The following is a 24,755-nucleotide window of genomic DNA, read 5'->3' on the forward strand; positions in this document are numbered from 1 at the left end:
AAGGTTAACTCTTAAACATTTAACTCTAATCATCCATTGGCGCGCAAATTAGGTGGCATCGGGTCACTGCAACAAAGCGTGAACACATAGACAGCAGGTAGAGAAGCTGAAGAACATTATATTACAGTTTTTGCCCATTGCTTGAACACATTTGGCAAAACGTCGCTCATTGTGCCAAAACTCTAAACACAAGTAAACACGACACAACACTGGGAAATATACCATACACATCTGTGCCAAAATGAAACTCCACTCCCAAAACCTAAACTCTGCTGTCAAAACCTGACATTCCTCTGTCAAAATGTAACTCTGTTGACAAAATGACACATACTTGCATCATATGCAAACACTTACAGATCAGGGGGAACACACTAGTCTTCTTTACATAAAACACTGCAGTCCTTGATTTCCATTGTGTATTCAGAAGGCACATTTACAGGAGACACATTTCCAAACAACCAAAAATGCAAATAGACCTACTCAATATTGTACATCGCAGTACCATGAATTCAGATAAAGCAAAAAAAAAAAAAAAAACCCACAACACAATAATACTGCAATAGAAAAAACACTATACTGTAAACACAAAAAACCATGACAATTGTGCATAAGTGGGCTCATGGATCCCGCCGTCTGTTGGGGTCTGGCCACAGGACCTCATCAACATCGCAAGCAGTGTCCTCTCCCGCTGGGCACCGGGGAAAATATCCTCTTGCATGTCGAAACCATCCATGGATTGCTGTCACCTGAATGTCGCCGCAGGCCTGTTCCATTGCCTGCAGAAGAGGCATGCGGGCATGTGGTTGGCGGTCATATACACGTCATCTCCAAGCCTAAAAAAATCCTCAATAGGGTTTAAAAATGGTGAGTAAGGGGGCAAGTATACCACTTCAAATTGATTGTGGTTGGAGAACCAGGCCTAGACCAGAGCAGCCCGATGGAAACTGACATGATCCCATATCACCACAAACCTGGTGACGGATGGCATTGTCTGCCCTCACTAGGTCCACAACGGCAAGTTCCTGCTGTTGTGTGAACAGGCGTTGCCGTCCTCCCCCAGAAGGTCTTCGGGTCATTCTGGAGGAATACAACCACATATTGTCATCGGTTTGCTTATTTTTCTTACAGTACTTTACTGTATGTACTGTGTCATCCACTGTACAACACTGTACTTCAATATAAGGAATCAGCCACTTTGGCTGCAAAAGGAGCATTAGCACCCCGTACACTTGATATGGTAATGTGATATACTGTAGAACAGTGCTATGAAACCATCTGAGTAGAGCAGAAGGTATGGAGGTGAAGACAGACCTGTTTTCTAGTCGGAATGTTCGTATTACAGATGCCACTGTGAAGCGGCTTAGATGTGGGTGGACTCTCTGCCCAGCTTCCCTCATAGTCAGGCCATGGTTGATGACATGGTCCACCAAAGTTGCTCTTATTTCATCAGAAATATGGGTCCGTTCATGGCCTCTTCGGCCTTCTCCTCCTCTTCCTCCTCCTCCTCTACCTCTTTCTCTTCCTCTTGCTCTCCCTCCATCCATGCTTGCAAAGTTCTTGAAATGGCTACGCTGAGGGCTTTTTGTAGTTGGCTAATTGGTGTTCAGTTTTGCAAGTACGTGCCTTCAGGTGTGTATTTGAGTGGTTGCAATTACCCGATGTGTTTTGTATTTTGGATACATGTGTTTTCCGAATGGCACCCTGAGATTTCATTTTGTGAGCGAAGTGTCTTATGTATGAAATAGAGTGTAGCATGCAGGACCATGTGTGTTGCATAAAGGGGTAGGTGTGTTGCATAAAGGAGTAGGAGTGTTGCATAATTGGTACTGGGGTGCAAAGCAGCGCTTTTGTTTAAGGTATGGGTACATGTGTTTGAGGTATGGTAACAAAAGCTTCACGTTGTGTTACTTTAGTCTGAGCATGGGTTTATAGTGTTCAAGCAACGGGCAAAAACTGTAAAGAAACCCTGAATACATGTGGTTATCCCAGATAGGCATTTATCAAAGGCGGGAAGATGCCTGAAGAATTCTCCGGGTGAGAGAAGAAGGACAGTCGCTGCCTAAATGAAAAACACTGGTGATCCTTAATGTGTAACGAGTATAGGTACAGCAGGGACACAGTTTTTCTGTGTTGTGATCTACCATCATATATGCTGTGTGTTCTGTCTGCCAGTGTAAGTTATTTGGATTCTTAGTTTTGTTCTGTTTGAGTTCAGCATTAAAGCTGTTCGAGTTCACGTTTGTGTCCGGAGTCTGCACTTTGGGTCCTCTATTTCACCGCTCCTGCCTGCACACAGCCTTCACATGACAACAAGTGCACCACACTGCTAAGTGTGTTTTGTGTTTAGAGTTTTGGTAAATGGGAGACTGAGATTTGCAAATGGTGTCCTAACCAGATGAATAGTGTTTAGATTTTGGCAACTGTGGGATTGATTTGATGAAAGAGTTTTCATAGTTGACAGTTTAGTTTTTACAATGGGGTTTAGTGTTTTAACAGTTCAGAAAAACTGTAATACACCTGGGCCCTATTTCAGGAAGCCGGTTTAGAAAACTCAGAGTGAAAAACGATACGCAGGGTTGAGTAACCCCGAACTGTCCAACTCGGAATATTCGGTTTCAGAAAGGCTGATAACAATTAGTTCAGTCAACGCGGAGTTGCTTTAACCCCAAGTGAAGCGCGCGGACGAGGATACATAAAGCCCTGATAAGCGGAGCACAGATTAAGCGAGTCACCATGGAGACGGGGGGAAAGAAGGCGCGGTCAATGTATGTCACAGCGCTTGAGGCCGAAATTCTGATGGCAGCATATGCCGATAACATACAAATTCCGCGGAAAAAAGTAACACAGCCACAGCTGCAAAAGAAAGGGAGCATGCATGGCAAAACATAGCCGACAGAGTCAATGCGTGAGTGTTAATTTAAACATTGATCGAGGGATTTCCACCCATTTAACACGTTATTTTATCATATGTTATTTTATTTGTTATTTTATACATTTTATTTTGTGATGTGATGTGAGCGCAGGTGCAACCCAACAGGCCCCAAACGTGCCTGGCAGCAAGTAAAAATGAAATATAAAAATATAGTCCAAACAGGTAAGGTGTAATTGTATTATGAGCCATAGTGCTTGGTCAGTTTGTCCCATGTAAATCAATTGCAGTTAGAGGCTACATTAATTTCCTTTCTGTAAGCACTTATTGAAATTATCTGAGCACATTACAAGTACATATTTGCTTACTCTGTATGCTCAAATGTGGCCCGTTATAGCCAACAGAAAAAAAGCGGAGGCCCGAAAAACAGGTGGGGGTCCTCCACCACTACACAGAGGCTGAGCAGTTGGCCCTCAGCCAAAACAGTGGGCGCCCTGTGGCCGAAGGCATCTCTGCGGGGACATCCTCTGAGTCAATAACCCCGCAAGACACAAGTGCCGACATAAGGGGTAAATTCAAAATAATACATGATGTGCATACATCCTTTCTTCACAGTCACCTTTGCAGTGCCACTCATTCATCTGATAAACTCTTCACCATAATGGATTATTTTGTAGTGAAGTTATTTTCCGACTGATTTTGCCTTCCCTCAGTCTTGGTTGTCTTTGAGAGCATAATGACAATGAAGTGTAAGGTGATTGGTATGTTTGTTAATTGCCATTTGGTCCCTTGTAAGTTTAAGTGACCTGTATAAACCTCATATTCTATCAGTTGATGGTGATGGTGTACTGCATCTGGTGCAGCCTCCTGTTGAGCCAGACCAACATGCAGTTGTGAGTAATACTCCACAGATTATATGAGGTTACAGTAGAACAGCAATGTTGTTTATTTCTTTACTACAGGAAAATAATGAAGAAACATTGACAGCTGTTACAGAGGAGGAAGCAACAGAGACACTTTATGAGGTTTACATCTTTTAATACTTTGTGTACAGGAAACACAGGTGACCAATAAAGCCAGTTGAACAAAAAATCTGTTTATTCTTCTTTCAACATGTTGAGGTGATGGGTCAAAAGAAATGATTGTGACATATGGTGTCTCTGACTGCGCTTCCATCTTGTATGTCCGTGGGAGGGTCAGGATGTTCATGGTTTGGATCACTGCTGATGTTTGGTTCAGAAGGACAGTGTTCTCCTCTAATTGTGGCAATGTTGTGAAGAATCACACATGCCACAATAATGTCACATGCCCTTTCTGGGGTGACCCTGAGTCTTTGCAGGCACTGGAACCGGGCCTTAAGCATTCCGATAGTCATTTCAATTCTGGCTCTTGTCCTGCAATTAGCCAGATTATATCGCTGCTGTGGGCCCGGTTCAGGGTCAGGGTAAGGGGTAAGCAAATAGGGTAAACATGGATACCCCCTATCACCAAGCAAGTAGCCAGTGAACTCTCCTAAGACAGAAGGATACACTTCAGTTCAAATGTCCCTGAAGCAATTGGTCTTTATATATTTTAAAGTATTCTCAACTCACCATGTCCAAATTTTGTGCTCAGTGTACATTCACGGAATATTTGTGAGTCATGGACAGAGCCTGGCCACTTGGCTTCCACATTTGTGATAATGTTGGCAGCATCATATATGATCTTCACAGTGCAGAGAACACAAATTAGCATCCATTACTATAATGAAATGATTTGTTAGTTTGAAATGCTACAGGGAACTATGTACCTGCACATTAATGCTGTGGAAAGACTTCCTGTTCACATAGTCTCCTTCATTTACTGAAGGAGCAATGATTGGAATGTGAGTGCCATCTGTACAGCCAATCACGCCTGGGAACCGTGAAAATAAATGTACAATTTAAGTAGTAGTTCAAGTATCACCACATCATAAATTAAGTTTTGGTCATCCTGATACCTGCAATTTTGTGGCATCCCTCTTTGATAAATCTTGTGGGTCTATGACCGGGGAACACAAACGAGTACAGGAGACGTTTCAGTGCAACTGTAACATTCCTGACTGCCCGACAGACGGTAGCCTTGGAAACGTGCTCAGCGTCACCAATATTATACAGAAAGCTCCCGTTTGCAAAAAACCGAAGTGCAATACAGATAATACGTAATGAACTGAGAGCATGTCCGCGATGTGTCACATGCGTAATATATGGCCTGAGGATGTTATTCACATAACTTAGAGATTGTGCTGAGAAACGGTAACGTTCGCACAGAAAATCATCAGGAAATGATAAAATGTCCAAACGCGCTCTGATCACTCTCTCCCGGCGGTGAGCTCTGCGGAGAATTTGGGCTTCACGATCTACTGGCTCTTCAAGGAAGTGGCACGCCATGTCCGACACTTCCTACTGTCAGGTTTCCGACAAAGAGGCGGGGACAGTCAGGGTTAGTTGTAGTAAACCTGCTAGGGGGCAGGTTAGCTTCACGGCGTGTGTCGTCATAGTGACTCACTCAGGCTTCAGCTGAACTCGCTTTGTGAAACCGAAAACCCAGAGTTTTCGTTAACTCAGGGTATACTTACTCAGTTTTTCCACTAAACCGGCTTCCTGAAACAGGGCCCTGTGCTTTTCCCAGCAACTGAGGCCTTTACCCTGCACAGTTTAAGCTATGATAAAGCACTGACCTTATAAATCCTGACCACCAGGGCCCTGTTTCAGGAAGCCGGTTTGGAAAACTCAGAGTGAAAAACGACACTCACGGTTGAGTAACCCCGAACTGTCCAACTCGGAATATTCCGTTTCAGAAAGGCTGATAACAATTAGTTCAGTCAACGCGGAGTTGCTTTAACCCCAAGTGAAGCGCGCGGACGAGGATACATAAAGCCCTGATAAGCGGAGCACAGATTAAGCGAGTCACCATGGAGACGGAGGGAAAGAAGGCGCGGTCAATGTATTTCACAGCGCTTGAGGCCGAAATTCTGATGGCAGCATATGCCGATAACATGCAAATTCCGCGGAAAAAAGTAACACAGCCACAGCTGCAAAAGCATGCATGGCAAAACATAGCCGACAGAGTCAATGCGTGAGTGTTAATTTAAACATTGATCGAGGGATTTCCACCCATTTAACACGTTATTTTATCATATGTTATTTTATTTGTTATTTTATACTGTTGGAGCTATTTGTTCTTTATTTTTGTTTTTGTTCTTATTTTTGAAATTAGTTAAAGTTTGTTGTTAGTTTACTTATATTTTGGGGTTTATTTGTCGGTTAATATTTTGTTTGAAATGATTTGTTTTGTTTGTTGTTATTTTGTTAAATTAGTCAGTAAGAGCTGTAGGGCCATTTTGTTTCTATAAATAAAGAGACTGGTATAGGACCAGCATGCATTGGGGTGGGCCTATGGTTTTTTACCAGAGCAGGAGAAGCAGTAGGAAGGATCTTGTTATTGCTTGCCAAATGGATAAATAAACCAAAACCAAAACTCTCAACTAAAAGGTTTGGACAATGGACTTCTTTTGCCTGCGTACGAAATATTACCTCAGTGCAGCAGTGGCTTGTGGACTTTAAGTTGTGGGACGTTTGATCTTACAAAAGTAAAGGAATTGCCACTACATATACATTTTATTTTGTGATGTGATGTGAGCGCAGGTGCAACCCAACAGGCCCCAAACGTGCCTGGCAGCAAGTAAAAATGAAATATAAAAATATAGTCCAAACAGGTAAGGTGTAATTGTATTATGAGCCATAGTGCTTGGTCTGTTTGTCCCATGTAAATCAATTGCAGTTAGAGGCTACATTAATTTTCTTTCTGTAAGCACTTATTGAAATTATCTGAGCACATTACAAGTACATATTTGCTTACTCTGTATGCTCAAATGTGGCCCGTTATAGCCAACAGAAAAAAAGCGGAGGCCCGAAAAACAGGTGGGGGTCCTCCACCACCACCACTCACAGAGGCTGAGCAGTTGGCCCTCAGCCAAAACAGTGGGCGCCCTGTGGCCGAAGGCATCTCTGCGGGGACATCCTCTGAGTCAATAACCCCGCAAGACACAAGTGCCTACATAAGGGGTAAATTCAAAATAATACATGATGTGCATACATCCTTTCTTCACAGTCACCTTTGCAGTGCGACACATTCATTTGATAAACTCTTTACCATAATGAATTATTTTGTAGTGAAGTTATTTTCCGACTGATTTTGCCTTCCCTCAGCCTTGGTTGTCTTTGAGAGCATAATGACAATGAAGTGTAAGGTGCTTGGTATGTTTGTTAATTGCCATTTGGTCCCTTGTAAGTTATAAGTGACCTGTATAAACCTCATATTCTATCAGTTGATGGTGATGGTGTACTGCATCTGGTGCAGCCTCCTGTTGAGCCAGACCAACATGCAGTTGTGAGTAATACTCCACAGATTATATGAGTTTACAGTAGAACAGCAATGTTGTTTATTTCTTTACTACAGGAAAATAATGAAGAAACATTGACAGCTGTTACAGAGGAGGAAGCAACAGAGACACTTTATGAGGTTTACATCTTTTAATACTTTGTGTACAGGAAATACAGGCGACCAATAAAGCCAGTTGAACAAAAAATCTGTTTATTCTTCTTTCAACATGTTGAGGTGATGGGTCAAAAGAAATGATTGTGACATATGGTGTCTCTGACTGCTCTTCCATCTTGTATGTCCGTGGGAGGGTCAGGATGTTCATGGTTTGGATCACTGCTGTTTGGTTCAGAAGGACAGTGTTCTCCTCTAATTGTGGCAATGTTGTGAAGAATCACACATGCCACAATAATGTCACATGCCCTTTCTTGGGTGACCCTGAGTCTTTGCAGGCACTGGAACCGGGCCTTAAGCATTCCGATAGTCATTTCAATTCTGGCTCTTGTCCTGCAATTAGCCAGATTATATCGCTGCTGTGGGCCCGGTTCAGGGTCAGGGTAAGGGGTAAGCAAATAGGGTAAACATGGATACCCCCTATCACCAAGCAAGTAGCCAGTGAACTCTCCTAAGACAGAAGGGTACACTTCAGTTCAAATGTCCCTGAAGCAATTGGTCTTTATATATTTTAAAGTATTCTCAACTCACCATGTCCAAATTTTGTGCTCAGTGTACATTCATGGAATATTTGTGAGTCATGGACAGAGCCTGGCCACTTGGCTTCCACATTTGTGATAATGTTGGCAGCATCATATATGATCTTCACAGTGCAGAGAACACAAATTAGCATCCATTACTATAATGAAATAATTTGTTAGTTTGACATGCTACAGGGAACTATGTACCTGTACATTAATGCTGTGGAAAGACTTCCTGTTCACATAGTCTCCTTCATTTACTGAAGGAGCAATGATTGGAATGTGAGTGCCATCTGTACAGCCAATCACGCCTGGGAACCCTGAAAATAAATGTGCAATTTAAGTAGTAGTTCAAGTATCACCACATCATAAATTAAGTTTTGGTCATCCTGATACCTGCAATTTTGTGGCATCCCTCTTTGATAAATCTTGTGGGTCTGTGACCGGGGAACACCACAAACGAGTACAGGAGACGTTTCAGTGCAACTGTAACATTCCTGACTGCCCGACAGACGGTAGCCTTGGAAACGTGCTCAGCGTCACCAATATTATACAGAAAGCTCCCGTTTGCAAGAAACCGAAGTGCAATACAAATAATATGCAATGAACTGAGAGCATGTCCGCGATGTGTCACATGCGTAATATATGGCCTGAGGATGTTATCCAAATAAATTATAGATTGTGCTGAGAAACGGTAACGTTCGCACAGAAAATCATCAGGAAATGATAAAATGTCCAAACGCGCTCTGATCACTCTCTCCCGGCGGAGAGCTCTGCGGAGAATTTGGGCTTCACGATCTACTGGCTCTTCAAGGAAGTGGCACGCCATGTCCGACACTTCCTACTGTCAGGTTTCCGACAAAGGGGCGGAGACAGTCAGGGTTAGTTGTAGTAAACCTGCTAGGGGGCAGGTTAGCTTCACGGAGTGTGTCGTCATAGTGACTCACTCAGGCTGCAGCTGAACTCGCTTTGTGAAACCGAAAACCCAGAGTTTTCGTTAACTCAGGGTATACTTACTCAGTTTTTCCACTAAACCGGCTTCCTGAAACAGGGCCCAGATGGCACAAAATCCACATTTTAGCTGGGAGCTGGCCACTCACAGGGGAAAGGCCCCATTCAACAACAACAACAACAACAACAACAACAACAACAATAATAATAATAATAATAATAATAATAATAAAATTTTATTGGTCAGGCAAATATATCATATATCAGGGGTGTCAAACTCAAATACAAAGTGGGCCAAAATTCAAAACTGGAACAAAGTTGTGGGCTAACATTTATATTCATTGAAAAAATATCTTCCTCCAGATATAAGAATGAATCTTTTCTTATGGACTCAAACACGTTTTGCTGAAAAACTGAATATGGAACAAGCAAAGCTTAATACTAAACAATATATATATTAGCTGTATAATACCAGTAGGCCAGCTCTGATAATAATTTGGTATGGCTTCGTGGGCCAAATGTAATTAGGCTGTGGGCCAAATTTGGCCCGCGGGCCAGAGTTTGACACCTATGTAATATATCAAACATGCTTCCAAACTAATGAAATTTTTTGCATTCTTCACATCAGGTCAAAATGTACTGTAAAATGTAACTTTTTTTTAAAGTCACTGGCACTGTGGAAATGGATCTACACCAACACTTTAGAAACTTTAGTAGAACTTCTAACAGCTTATTTACAGCTTGAAATACGTGTATGACATTTACAGTTTTTTCTGAATGCTTAAACCCTAACTGTGATTCCTGTAGCACAATCTCTAAAACTATTCAGACTTATAGCAAAACCACTCACTGAGTTTGCAAAACTAAAAGCACAAAAACTGCTTTGCACTCAGTTTGCAATTTTGTAACACACACTTTGCAAAACTGTAGGCACAATTCACTGCACAACACTCAATTACCAAATTTCCAACACACTCCTAGCAAAAGTATACACATGTATGGCTATCATTAACACTAATTTGCCAACTGTCTGGCACACTTTCACATGTGAAAAGTTTTTTAGATAATTAGTTCACTTTGCAATCAGCCTAAGCACTATAATACAGGTAAGCTGTGTGTGCGGAGTACAATGGAGGGAGCAGAAAGAGTGAGAAGTAGAGGAGGCCGAGGAAGAGGACGTGGAGGTGAAGAAGTAGGATGAAGAGGACGACAAGGACAAGGAGGAGCAAGAGGAAGACGAGAAGGAGGGAGAGGAAGATGAGGAGGGGGAAGAGGAAGGGTAGGAAGAGTAAGAAATAGAATTGCTGATGACATCAGAGCTACAATAGTGGACCATGTAATCAACCGTGGAATGACCCTGAGGGTAGCTGGCCAACGGGTCCAGCCTAACTCGAGCCGCTACACTGTAGCAAGTACCATAAGGACATCTTGAAATGAGAATCGGTTAGTACAGTCACTTTGCACAAAGATTTGTAGCACTGCCATATGCCAATGAGAAACACACCAATACCATTGATGTAAAAATACTGAAATTGTTACTTTACAGAATTGCTAGATGACCAGATGCTGGGGGCAGAGGAAGCATGTTCACTGCAGACCAAGTAACCCATATAGTCATTATGGCGATTGCAAATAATCCTATACTTGGAAATAAACACTTGTGTTTGTTTTGATGTACTTGAAGTTTGGATCCGTCTATGCTTATGGATCTATGACAGAAGTATGAGCTCAGACTGACATGGCCTACCTTGTGCACAGAGAAAGCAAAAGCCAGATGTGTTTTTTATTCATACCATCAGTGTGCAGTTGGCGCATTGTGTGCTTAGTAGATGATGGCTTGTGTGTACTGTTTGATACGGAAACACCATTTTTACGAAGGTGTGAAGAGTTAATCTAGCTGTGTTTGCTTTTGCAAGAGAACTACAATGTTTTGATTATTGGGTGACAGGTTTTCTTATTTGTGTGAAGAGTTTTGCAAAATTAGCAAATAGTTACAAAAAATGTGCTTAAGCAATCAGAAAAAACTGTATTACACACAGATTCAGTGAGCCCAATCCAAAGAGGAAGTCTGGAAGTCCATCATTTTAAATGTAAAATGGCATTTTGGCACAGTTTTAGTGTTTTCCAGGCATCGCTGGTTTACACATTCGCCTGCAAAGTGAGAGGTCACTGGTTAAATTCCATTTGGTTACTTCAGGAACTTGTTGGGGTTACTTCAGAAAGGGACATCTTGGTCAAAGCCATGTTTGTGGTGGAATTTTGATCATTTACCACTGGACATAAGATTTTCATCTCTAAAAGTGTACTTTGTCCAGTCTGTCCCAAACTTCACGTTTGATGACAGTCTGGCGATGACTACATGCCCATATCTGGTCACACATGGTGCCACAGTTCTCATATAACATTTTAATCAAGACTACCCCACTGTAATTGAAGTATTTCTTGCAAAACAATCATAACCAAACAAAACCTTTCCTGTACTGTAAATGAACAGTAGGACAAAAAGATTACTAGCCATTGTAGAAAGCACAATGAATGTTTTTGTTTACATCATTGGAACGAGGAAAAATCCCCCCACCACAAAAACAGAAATACTCATGAAAGCAACCTGTAGTGCAAACACGAGGGCTGAATTTATTACTTCCTGCACTAGAAACCTGCCGATGTTACTGATATGAATAGATCACCAGTCTTATTATTTCCTGTTGAGATGTTGCAGCAGAAAATACAGCCTGCCCGCAGCACAGAGGCCTCCACGCAGCACACGTGAGAGTCATCAAGGAAGGCAACACACAAGTGTAACAGGTAATGACTCAGGTCCAGTGAGAGTCTGAACACAGGAACTCACCTGACAGGAATGTACTTGTCATTACAGTTTTTCTGAATTGCTAAAACACATTTCCTAAAATCTCATCTCTTTGTGTCAAAACACTAAACACAAAGTGTAAAATTCAAGTTACACTCACATAACCTTTAACTTGTCTTGCAAAACCAAACGTTTGACCCAAAACTTTTTGAACTTTACTCAAAATCAACCACTACTGTCAAAAGCCACACAAAACCAGCCAATGTGCAAACACAACTTAGCAAAGATTAGACACTACAAAAATAAATACAAAACACTGTGAGATAGCTGGAAAATAATATTTATCTATTCATTCATTTATTCTTGTACTCACATTTTACAGTTTTTTCTGATGGCTTTAACCCTAACTGTGATTCTTATAGCACAATTCCTAAAACTATTAATACTTATAGCAAAACCACTCACTGAGTTTGCAAAACTAAAAGCACAAACACTGCTTTGCACTCAGTTTGCAATTTTGTAACACACACTTTGCAAAACTGTAGGCACAATTCACTGCACAACACTCTATTTGCAGAACTTTAAACACAACTCACTGCTTACACTCAATTACCAAATTTCCAACACACTCCTAGCAAAATTATACACATGTATGGCTATCATTAACACTATTTTGCCAACTGTCTGGCACACTTTCACATGTGAAAAGTGTTTTAGATAATTAGTCCACTTTGCAATCAGCCTAAGCACTATAAACAGGCCACAGGTAAGCTGTCTATGTGGAGTACAATGGAAGGAGCAGTAAGAGTGAGAAGAGTGAGAATCAGAGGAGGCCGAAGGAGAGGACGTGGAGGTGAAGAAGTTGGAGGAAGAGGACGTGTAGGTGAAGAAGCAAGAGGGTTAGAGGAAGTTAGAGGAAGAGGACAAGGAGGAGCAAGAAGAGGACGAGGAGGGGAAAGAGAAAGGGTAAGAAGAGTAAGAAACAGAATACAGTTTTTTCTGAATGCTTAAACACTAACTGTGAATCCTATAGCACAATTTCTAAAACTATTAATACTTATAGCAAAACCACTCACTGAGTTTGCAAAACTAAAAGCACAAACACTGCTTTGCACTCAGTTTGCCATTTTGTAACACACACTTTGCAAACCTGTAGCTACAATCCTCTGCACAGCACTCTTTTTGCAGAACTGTAAACACAACTCACTGCTTTACACTCAATTCCCAAATGATCAACACACTCCTAGCAAAACTATACACATTTATGGCTATTATTTACACTATTTTGCCAACTGTCTGGCACACTGCCACATGTGAAAACTTTTTTAGATAATTAGTTCACTTTGCAATCAGCCAAAGCACTATAACACAGGTAAGCTCTGTGTGTGGAGTACAATGGAAGGAGCAGGAAGAGTGAGAAGTAGAGGAGGCCGAGGAAGAGGACGTGGAGGTGAAGAAGTAGGACGAAGAGAACGACAAGGAGGAGCAAGAGGAGGACGAGGAGGGGGGGGGAGGAAGGGTAAGAAGAGTAAGAAATAGAATTGCTGATGACATCAGAGCTACAATAGTGGACCATGTAATCAACCGTGGAGCGACCCTGAGGGAAGCTGGCCAACGGGTTCAGCCTAACTCGAGCCGCTACACTGTAGCAAGATCATAAGGACATTTTGAAATGAGAATCGGTTAGTACAGTCACTTTGCACTAAGATCTGTAGCACTGCCATATTCTAATGAGAAACACAACAATACCATAGATGTAAAATTCCAGAAGATATTTTCCCCAGTGCCTTTGGCTAGAGGACATTGCATGTGATGTAGACAAAATTTTGTGGCCAGATCCAGAGAGACAACACGATGTAGACTGATTTCTTTTTTTTCCTCAGTGAAATTACTATTTTGTTTTGACTTGCAAATAAACACTTGTGTTTGTTTTGACGTGTGTAAATAAACACCAGTACTTGAAGTTTGGATCCGTCTATGTTTATGGACCTATGACAAAAGTGTGACCTCAAATTGGCATCTGTACACAGAGAAAGCAAAAGCCATCAGTGTGCAGTTGGCGCGTTGTGTGCTTAGTAGATGATGGCTTGTGTGTGCTGTTTGATACGGAAACACCATTTTTACGAAGGTGTGAAGAGTTAATCCAGCTGTGTTCACTTTTGCAAGAGAACTACAATGTTTTGATAAATGGGTGACAGGTTTTCTTATTTGTGTGTAGAGGTTTGCAAAAATAGCCAACAGTTACAAAAAATGTGCTTAGGCAATCAGAAAAGACTGTAAAAAAAGAAAAGAAAAAAAAAAGAACTGCAGTAAAAAAAGTTATATGCACATTAAAAAATTATATATTTTTACAGCATATTCAGATAATTTATCCTGTCTCAGCATTACGCCTCTGTGCTGGGTCAGGCACAGGACTTCATCCACATTACATGCTATGGGCTCCCTTCCAAGGCAACGAGGAACGAATCCTTTAGCATGCCGAATCCAGCTCTGGCAAGATTCCATTCCTGTCTCACCACAACCCAGTGTTTTTTGTTTTTGGTTCTTTGTTTTTGTTTATTTCATTATATTCTAGCTTTGCCTTATAGGTCATAGGATTATTCTTAGTTTAGGTTCTCTGTGTGGGTTTTGTTAGAGTTTTTGTGTTCTGGTTTTCTGTCTGTGATCCATAGTTGCTGTCTCCCCTGTCTGCTGTATCCCTGTGTCAAGTCTGTACCTATTTGTTTCCTGTTTTACTTTGAAGGTCCATGTCTTATATTAATGTGTCTGGTTTTGCTTCCCCTGTCTCGTTAGGCCTGATTTGCCCCAGCTGTGTTTCCCTCCTGTTTCCCATTCCCTGATTGCTCCTCTGTGTATTTAAGCCCCGTGTTTCTCGCTGTCTGTGTTGTGATCTGCCATTGTATATGCTGTGTGTTCTGGCTGCCTATGTAAGTTATTTGGGTTCTTGGGCGGCATTTGCACTGCAGGCGGAAGCGCATCAAATCTGACTTTTTCATCAAATCTGATTTTTTTTTTGTCTGCTTGTTCATACTACAAATAAAATGTGACAGCAAACGCGCTCTCGTGTGAACCCTCAAAGTGGTCTGCATGCGCAAAAGAAGATGTCACACACAATGCGCTCTGTTTAGACCCAGACCAAACAGTATTGTTTGACTGATGGCCTATAAAGATTTTTGGACTTTGTTTCCCAATTATGCTTTAAGTTATAAAGTTATTGTGTTATTTACATATGGCCTAATAAATATCCTTATTGCTGTTTTAGGGAAGAGCGGTGCTTCAAAGGATAGTTGCAGATTATGAAGTACAAATAAAATGTTCATGTTTCAACATTGTCTTCCCAACAGTTTCACTAACATCTACACTGGATGCCCAGGAAGCGTTCTTGATGTCTTCTCGGGCGCTGATAATTGGCGTCTGTCTTGTGTCAGTGATGTAAAAGACAGCTTTAATGCAACATGACCATTCAAACAACAGTTGCTTTCTAAAACATCAGATTTGCATTGGATTCAGTACCACATACGAAAGTTACCCAGGTCGGATTTGAAAATATCGGATTTGTGCTGTTCACACTGTCATACCATGATCGGATATGGGTCGCATAGGGTCAAAAATGTCGGATTTGATGCGCTTTCGCCTGCAGTGTGAACGTAGTCTTAGTTTTGTTCTGTTTGAGTTCAGCATTAAAGCTGTTTGAGTTCACGTTTGTCTCCGGAGTCTGCACTTTGGGTGCTCCATTTCACCACTCCTGCCTGCACACTAGTGATGGTGAGATGAAGCCTTGTGATGAACTGAAGCTTTTCATCCAACTGGTCGACTCATGGTTCGAAGCATTGTGATGATTCATTGGCTCTACTGCGCCATCAAGTGGACGATTAAAGTCAAATAGGCTCAATGATTATAATGATGTGATGTGAAAACCTCTAAACTTAATAAATAAATTGTTTTCATGGTTATTTATCCCGAATATTTTCTCAGTATGTCTGATATAAAAGAGAAAGTGGAAACTATCAGGACAGAGTTTTGGTATGATTGTTTAAGTGTGTAATCATGCTTATGTACATCTGGATAATGACACAAAATGAGATCTAAATGTTGCCAGACTGGGGAAAATCTTCTCTTTCTTGCTGGTTCCATCGAAGAAGAAATGCTCAAGTAAGTATGTAACTGGGACTTAATCCAATTCCACAACACAATGTGATGGGGGAATCAGCTGTGTTTGGTTGCCCAATTTATTTAGAATCTGGCGAATTCGAATCTCACTCCATACTTAACCAAAGCAAGCCTCAATAGGCACTTCACAAAACTACCCCGAGATTACCCGATACACAGGACACTAGCTTTCCCGTCTTCTCTTCACCCTGCACACCCCTGACTTCTGCTACAACTCTGAATCATGCCATATTGGTGTTTGCTCTCTCTGCTGTGTTTTTGGTGGTGTTTTTGAGTAGCTTATCTGCTTAGCAATTTAATTAAAAACTTTTAAATTAGGGATGCAACGATACCAATTTTTTCAAACCGATACGATACCGATACTTGGATCTGAGTACTTGCCGATACAGAGTACAAAAACCGATACTTCTACCACACACACATACACACAAATGCAATGAATTGGAAGACAGGTTTTATTTATTCTCTGCCGATAATAATATCTTAATAAAAATGACCACAAAAAAATTTCAAGTGAAAAATAAACACTTCTGTTAAATTATTGCAGTCTCCACATTGTAATTTAACAAAATATCACTGAACTATTGGCACTGTCTCAAGCTTTAAGAATAATAAATTAATACTTCTGTTGGGAATAAAATAAATACAAATTAGGTTTGAGAATAAAATAAACTTTTAAATTGTTGCAGAGTGTTCATATTGTAAACAAACAAACAAAATAACAAAAGTATTTGGCATTGACGAACGAACTCCCCATCTGCCCGTGGATCATCAGTCCACTGTGCCGTTAAACCGAGGACTGACATCGCGCACACACTGCTTGTCTTTACCTCTTTAGAAAGTTTTGGCACCATTATCTCCCTGATGTGTCGGCGGCTGGGAATTTCATATCGCAGCTCGAGTATGCTGAGAAGATGGTGCAATCCTATGTTTTCCACGACCGGCAATGGCTGGTCATCCAGAGCGATAAAATGAGTCAGAGCCTCCGTTATTTTAACTGCCCGTGGATTTTCTATTGACATTTTTCATTGCTTTTCCAAAACCTGAGTTAAAGTTGGCTGTTCCGGTCAACACTGCTGACATTTTGTTTAGCCTAGCTACAGCAGCCTCCAGTTTCTCTTTTTTTTTTAATCTGAAGCTGCCAGTCTCACTCGTCTAACCCTGTGCCTGTTTAGCACGAGATGTCCCCCTAGTGGCCAATCTAAAAAACTACAACAAAAATGACAATCCACCCTCTGATTAATGAAATAAGTTAGTATCGGTTCATGGTATCGGTTAACTTTTACGAATATGAGTACACACACATTTTACAGTATCGGCCCCGATACCCGATACCAGTATCGGTATTGGTGCATCCCTATTTTAAATACATTCTTTTTTCATAGTATAATCTTCATGTGTTTCATACAAAGCACACTTTCTGTGTACTCACTACCAAAGTATTCACTCACTGTGTGTGTACTATTTCGCTAACTTAGCTTAGCTCGTAGCTAACTCACTATCACCATGGCTACTTCACCTGTCCGTCCTGCACTGTCCTACTTATTGTGTCAGATGTTTAGTTACTCCTCGGCCTCCTTTAGCAGTAATGATACTTGTTCATGTGTCTAACCGTTTTTCCCCACTCAGCGAAACACCCGGGTCAAACTCTGGTAATTGGTGATTCTGTTCTCAGACATGTGAAGCTAGAGACACCGGCAACCATAGTCACTGTTTTCAATCAATGTTTAATCATCAAAGTGAGCTGCAGGTGACCCTCGATGCAAAGTGAGTTTGACATCCCTTATCTATAGGCTTGGATTTCACCAACAACCACATGTGGACACATCTTTACTCACTGCCCCTTATGTGATTACTCCTCTGTTTTAATCCTATTAGTTGTGCAGCACAGGTCCACCCTTGTTACTTTTAAAAGTGCTTATAAATAAATTGGCTTCACTTATGAATACTGGGTGATGGTGACTTCATTCATTTGTATTAAGAAATAACATTTTTTGTCTCTGTGCTTGGACTTCCAGCAAGCCTGTAGAGGATATGCTTGGATATATGCACCTCTACCAAGATGATAGTTCAGGTGTTGTTGTACCTTAGACCCTAGTTAATTGGCAAACAACATATAGTATGACGTTTTGTTATTTACAGGTTTAATATTTTAATTAAAAAATAAAAGAGAGCAGGCTACTATGGGGAACATGGCTGCCACTGCTGTGGAAGACCAGCTCCACAGCTGAAGTCAGGTAGTTCACATCCCCCTGGTGTTCAGCCAGAGCCACCTGGAGAGCCTGAGGAGTAGCAGAGCGACAGATAGACAGTATGTGGGAAGGGAAAGAACAATTAATAGTCATCAGCTAGCAGGCCACAACCAAGCTCTACCCTCAGCCTGCAGGCCACAACCTGGCTCTACCATCAGCTAGCAGGCCACAACCAGGCTCCACCACCAGCCAAAAGTCAGGCTCCACTATCACCTAGCAGGCCACAACCAGGCTCTACCATCAGCTAGCAGGTCCAGCCAGCAGGCCACAACCTGGCTCTACCATCAGTTAGCAGTAGGGTTGCCAACCGTCCCTTAAAAAACGGAATCGTCCCGTATTTCGAAACAAAAGTACACGTCCCGTATTGAGCTAATAAGGGACGCACTTTGTCCCGTAATACAGTGAGAATTAAAAGTAGTCTATAAATGTTAATGGAATTAACGCTTTGTTTGAAAACATAATTCCCGGCCCCTCTCCTGCTTTGTGACCAATGAGCTGACAGCACACTTATGACAATTCGAGTATGACAATTCAGATTACCGCTCATCTCATTGGTTGAGGAAAGGTCGCTTGCGGAGAAAATACCGGAAGACAACAGATGACCACAACAACAAGCATGGCCAACAGGGAAACAAACGCCGACACTGTGGTGCAAGTCTCGGACGACAGTACACCTAAAGCTGGGCAGACACTGTGCGATTTTTTTCAGTCACGTTATTCAGCTCCTGCTCAAACTGCACGATTGACTCGCAGGGGTTAGAAGTTGGTAGGTCACGTGCAGGGTCTCACACTATACCGCCCGATGCTCTGATGCGACCTGAGTGCTCACACTGTGCCTCCATAAAATGAAGGTTATAACAGAAAATCTGTCGCTCCCCCTCTCCGTCTTTCACTCACACACACACGCCACCACCTTCAACTTTGCTAAATTGCTAATGAAAAACATTGATCAGGCAGCTGTGATTGAGCAGCAATGTAAATCCAACTATTTTCACGGTTGTTGTGGTCGTGATAATTTTGTGATGCCACATCGAAAAGGCTCGGATGAGCTTTCCAAAGTTCTACAAGTTGTGCCTCCATATAATTTTAAGTTAAGCAGGACAGAGTTCTTTTAAAGAAAGATTTACTTATATTCTCAAAAGTTAAGCATGACAGGCTTCTGTTTAAGAAAGAGACCTGTTTTACTGTGTTAATGTTGTCATTTTGAGCTAAAAATAAATGGCTAAATGATCATTTGTTTCCCATATGGTCATATCACAAAGAATATGCATCTGCTTAAATCAAATTCAAGTCAAATGGTTAAAAAATAATTTCACACACACAAAAAAAAGAGCGACAAAATTCACCACACTGGGAAGGGTGAACTGGGTTGCCTGGCCCTGGCCACGAGGTGTCCCTTATTTATTTTTCAGGGAGTTGGCAACCCTAGTTAGCAGGCCACAACCAGGCTCCACCATCAACCAGCAGGCCACCAAGCCAGGCTCCACCATCAGCCAGCAGGCCGCACAGCCAGGCTCTACCATCAGTTAGCTGGTCCAGCCAGCAGACCACAACCTGGCTCCACCATCAGCTAGCTGGTCCAGCCAGCAGGCCACAACCAGGCTCTACCATCAGCCAGCAGGCCACAACCAGGCTCCACCATCAGCCCACAGCCAGGCTCCACTATCACCTAGCAGGCCACAACCAGGCTCTACCACAGGTCTACCGGGTCTATCTATCAGTCAGCATGTTATCCTCAGTAGCCTTTTTTCCTTTATTGCTTTTATTGACAGATTTTTGTCTACATGAGGTGCAGGAACAGTCTGTGGAGCAAGAGACACCATACTTCTTACTCCTCTCAAAGGGAACAAGGTGGGATTTTACATCTTTTAGAAGCTTCTCAAACATGATCATCAGCAGAGATCTCATTTCAACTGATTTATTCATTCCATATCACTGGTTTATTTCCCAATCCTCTCATCCCCCCAAAGAGATTGGGCACTAAGAGAAATCAGTCTGTAATCCTACAAAAAAAATCTGTGAAAAGAAAATGTTTTATTGTTCTTCTGCTTCTTTTATCTGGAAATGTGCAACCTAATCCCGGTCCAGATTGCAAATGCTTAAGTACTCCTTGTGATTTTAAAACTCAGAAGTCTTCTTCCCAAACTTGATTTTGTGAAAATTTGGATGAAAGAGTTAGATACTGATATTCTTATATTATCAGAAACCTGGCTTACTAAATCAATTACTGACAAAGACATTGCAATAACGGGCTATAATCTTTTCCGTTGCGACCACCCCAGAAAGGGTGGCGGTGTTGCAATTTATGTAAAAAGCAAATTCCATGTTACTGTCGATTCATCGGTATCTGTTTGTAAACAGTTTGAACTTCTTGCCCTCAAGCTCCAACTTTTCAAGGGCTATTTTATTACCATTGTGGGCTGTTATAGATCCCCCTCAGCTAGTAGTGAGGCTTTAGTTTCACTTAATGAACAACTATCTACTTTAGATTTTAATGAAATTGTGCTGGCCGGAGATTTCAACTGGGACTAGTTGTCCTCTGCCTCAGACAGTTTTAAATCCATGTGTGATTCATATAATCTCACACAACTAATTTACAGCACAACTCGTCCAAATCTTAAATGCCCAGAAAAGTCATCACTTATTGATTTATTTTTAACTAATATGCCGTATAAATATTCTCACACTGGGGTTTTCGCAAATGATATCAGTGACCACTGTGTGGTAGCTGTAGTCAGACAATCGAAGCTCCCAAAATCAAGGCCACAAATAGTTTTTAAACGAGATTTTAAGCATTTCTGTGAGCAAGCTTTCTTTCATGATTTATGGGACTATAACTGGAGTAGAATCTACCTGACAACTGATCTTGAGCTGGCATGGAATTATTTTTATGATACTTTTATCAAAATTATAAATAAACATGCCCCCATCCGCAAATTTAGAGTAAAATGCAGAAACAACCCTTGGTTTTCTCCTCAGCTCTCCAGTCTACTCAAAAAAAGGGATGCTGCCTGGGCTAAGGCCAGAAAAACTAAATCCGAAGTGGATTGGCTGATTTTTAGACAGCTCAGAAACTGTTCTACTTCCTTAATTAAAAAGGCCAAATCAGAATTCTATCTTTCAAATACTACTAAACATTTGAACGATCCTAGAAAATTCTGGAAAATAATAAAATCTTCTTATGGGGACATAACTACAAATGAGATGCCAACTTTTGTTGTAAAAGACTCCTGCACTTTAACAGAGAAATGTGACATTCTAAACTGCTTTAATGAGCATTTTGTTTCTTCAGGATCTCTATTTGAATCTTTATATCCAGATTTAAAACAGCTTAATCAACAAGAGGCTCTCTCTGCAACCGTTTAAACTGAATCTGTGGTCCAACCCTTCAGTTTTTCTCCACTAAATGTTTTTGAGGTCCACAGGGCTTTAAATCTGTTGGATCTAAATAAATCTGCAGGACCAGTCAACTTGATCCCTATTTTTTTAAGTTGGCTGCAGATTTTATAGCAGAACCAATAACTTACATTTTTAATCTTAGCCTCTCAAACAGTGAGATCCCTGTAATATGGAAATCTGCCTATGTTCTCCCTTTGCTGAAAGGAGGTGATCCTTCAGATGTTAATAACTACAGGCCCATATCTAAATTGTGTGTTCTAGCAAAAGTTCTAGAAAAGTTCATTAGTGAACAATTGAAAGACTTTTTGGACAAAAATTCAGTTCTTTCCCAACATCAGTCAGGATTCAGAAAACAACACAGCACAATAACTGGTGCTATTACAGTTTTTTACAGCCGCTAGGACACATTTCTCAATACTTAGGTCACTTTTGCAAAACTCTTCACACAATTCTCCTAACTGACCTTCAGCTTGGCAAAGCAGTTCATTTCACATTCAAAATGCACTACAACTACCAAAACACTTTATTCAGGTCTCAAATAAACTCATTCTTCCAGAACACTAAGGTTGACAGTCGACAAACACACTTTGTCACCCACAAAACAATGAGCTAAAAAACACTAACAACATGTAGCTGTGGTGTTTCGACAGAAGAACGGAGACGGCTTGGTTTGTAATGGAACGTATATATTCAGCAGTAGTTCGCCATTTTTCATCTCACCATACACTTCACTTCTTCTCTCCTTCCATCATCCTTAGTCACAGAGCCCCCTACTGGTAACTGAGTATATGTTCATATTCAGTCCCCCTTGTAAGCAACCCTTCACCATCTTAGCAGTGTATGTAAACACAACATCTCTCCTCATTCTCACAGAATTCTACTACCTCAGTATTACTTACTTAGTATGGCAACATTACTATTTGCACAGAACATTATCAGTAGTAAACTTTGCAACCAGACAGCATTTTCAATACCTATTTCACTTATAACATTACTGGGTGTTTGAACTATACCCGTGATCTTAACATACAATCTTGTTATGGTGCCTAAATCGTCCTTTATAATGAATACTTGTACCGTTAAGGTTACTGTAGTAACTTAACAACCTTAAGTCACAAAACTCACAAATAAATCACAGTAAATCAATCCTCTATTATACTTGGACCTCAAAACTAGCAGTATGGAACTTAACATTAGCACCCAACAGCTCAAGCGTGTTTTTTTCACTTTTTTTTTCCTTTTCATTTTTTTTTTTTTAAACTCATTTCATAACATAATCCTTGGTCCAAGCTGGTAACTGTCTCAGTCTGTTAGGAACAGAAGGTCTTTTAGGAGTTTCTCTTGTGTTATTTTCAACCTCGTCACCAGCCTGCAACGGCTCAGCATTCTCTGTGCGGCAGAGTGAGAGACGGGCTGCATTCCATCTCTTTCCATCACTCAAGATGAAGGTGCTCAGTCCAGTCTGTTGCTGCACTGACAGTGGATCAGTGAACTGTCTCTCTCCCTTCCCCACTCGGAAAGGTTTACGTATCCGCACCCTGTCACCGACCACAAGCTGGGGAGGTTTTGCCCCCCTCTTTGCATCAGTGTAGCGTTTACTCTTACGTTGCTGGTGAGAGACTCTGGCCCTGCATTGGTCATACTGTCCTGTGTCTTTGGGAAACGGCAGGACATTTAGCTTTGTTCTCATGGGTCTCCCTCTGAGAAGCTGGAACGGAGCTGCTCCAGTCATTGCATGAGCTGTAGCACGGTAATTCTGTAGCATCTCTGTCACGGCGGGCTTCCACAGCTTCTGGGACACCTGTGCAGCCTGAACACAGTCCTTCAGCACTCTGTTGAATCTTTCAACACACCCGTTCGCTTGAGGGTGATACACACTTGTTCTGATGTGCTTGATGCCCCTTTCCGTCAGGAAATCAGCAAAGGCAGATGAAGTGAATTGTGGTCCATTATCTGTGGTAAGCTCACAAGGGTTTCCCTCCCGTGCAAAAACTGAAGACAAGAACCTAATCACAGTGTCTGTAGTAGCTGATGAAGTAAAGGCTACTTCTGGCCATTTGCTGAAGTAATCGACCAGTGTGATGGCAAACCTGCAGTCCTGCGACCCGCGGTCAAAAGGTCCAACAATGTCAACGGCCACATGCTGAAAGGGACCATCTGGAAACTGAACCGGCTGTAAGGGAGTAGGAGCAGTTTTGGCCGTTTTGTCACACAATTGACAGACTGAGCACGATGACAGAATCGCATGGACTTGAGTATCCATGCATGGCCACCAGTAAAGCTCTCTGAGCCGCTGCTTTGTGCGAACTATGCCCTGGTGACCTTCGTGTGCGAGGCATATCACCTTTTCCCGCAGGGACCTTGGGACCACCAGACGTGTCCCCCGGAAAACCAACGGTGATTCCACAGCAAGTTCATGTCGCACCAGGAAATACGGCTGTATCTCAGGTGGGAGAGACCTTTTCACCTTAGACCAGCCTGAGCGGATAACCTGTTGCAGCAGAGAAAGGTCAGGGCAGTCCTCACATTCAGCTTTAAAATCCGTCAACGGTGTCGCTGTCAAGAGAGGAGAAACTTCAGCTATCTCCAAGAGAAGGTCTTTTTCAGCATCAATGTCAGTGCTGGAGTACATCAGGGGAACCCGTGAGAGGCAGTCTGCGATGACATTCTGAACACCAGGACGGTACTGCACATCATACTGAAAACACATCAGCCTTGCAGACCATCGTGCGATTCTCATGCCCGCTCTGTTCATACCTTTGGTGCTGAGAAGGGTAGTAAGAGCTTGGTGGTCAGTACGAAGCGTGAATCTGCGGCCCCATACATATGTACGCCACCTTTCCACCGCCCAGACACAGGCTAACGCCTCCTTTTCTGTGGTGGAGTACTTTCTTTCAGCAGGAGACAGTGTTCGGGAGGCGAACGCCACAACCCGCTCCACTTGATCTGGGTGTAACTGTGTCAACACAGCGCCTAGCCCATAGTCTGATGCGTCTGTGGTGATAAAAGCAGGTAAGTCAGGGTCATAGACGGCAAGTGCGGGACTTTCCAGAAGGAGTTTTTTCAGGTTACTGAAGCTCTCATGTGCTGCCTCGTTCCACTGGAGTTCGACTTTCATGTCTGTTTTCAGCAACTGTCGCAGTGGTTCCACCAGTGTAGCATAATCTGGAATAAATTTACTGAACCAGGATGACAAACCCAGGAACGAGCGC

The 24,755-nt window shown here is 41.9% G+C and overlaps 4 long non-coding RNA genes across 4 annotated transcripts; 1 reads left to right on the forward strand and 3 right to left on the reverse strand.

Moving 5' to 3' along the window:
* Positions 1-402: 402 nt before the first annotated feature.
* On the reverse strand, positions 403-1,953 carry LOC145430322 (uncharacterized). Its single transcript, XR_013910811.1, has 2 exons — positions 1,312-1,953; positions 403-1,077 (listed from the first exon to the last, which is right to left on the reverse strand). It is a non-coding gene; the product is annotated as an uncharacterized LOC145430322 (long non-coding RNA).
* Positions 1,954-3,886: 1,933 nt separating this feature from the next.
* LOC145430328 (uncharacterized) lies at positions 3,887-4,783 on the reverse strand. The gene is made up of 3 exons (XR_013910848.1): positions 4,659-4,783; positions 4,462-4,573; positions 3,887-4,381 (listed from the first exon to the last, which is right to left on the reverse strand). It is a non-coding gene; the product is annotated as an uncharacterized LOC145430328 (long non-coding RNA).
* Positions 4,784-5,589: 806 nt separating this feature from the next.
* On the forward strand, positions 5,590-7,694 carry LOC145430354 (uncharacterized). The gene is made up of 2 exons (XR_013910889.1): positions 5,590-6,954; positions 7,349-7,694. It is a non-coding gene; the product is annotated as an uncharacterized LOC145430354 (long non-coding RNA).
* LOC145430342 (uncharacterized) lies at positions 7,462-9,022 on the reverse strand. The gene is made up of 2 exons (XR_013910872.1): positions 8,173-9,022; positions 7,462-8,087 (listed from the first exon to the last, which is right to left on the reverse strand). It is a non-coding gene; the product is annotated as an uncharacterized LOC145430342 (long non-coding RNA).
* Positions 9,023-24,755: the final 15,733 nt, after the last annotated feature.

This window comes from Astatotilapia calliptera, chromosome 1, assembly GCF_964374335.1.
Source record: "Astatotilapia calliptera chromosome 1, fAstCal68.1, whole genome shotgun sequence".
Classification (NCBI taxonomy): domain Eukaryota; kingdom Metazoa; phylum Chordata; class Actinopteri; order Cichliformes; family Cichlidae; genus Astatotilapia; species Astatotilapia calliptera.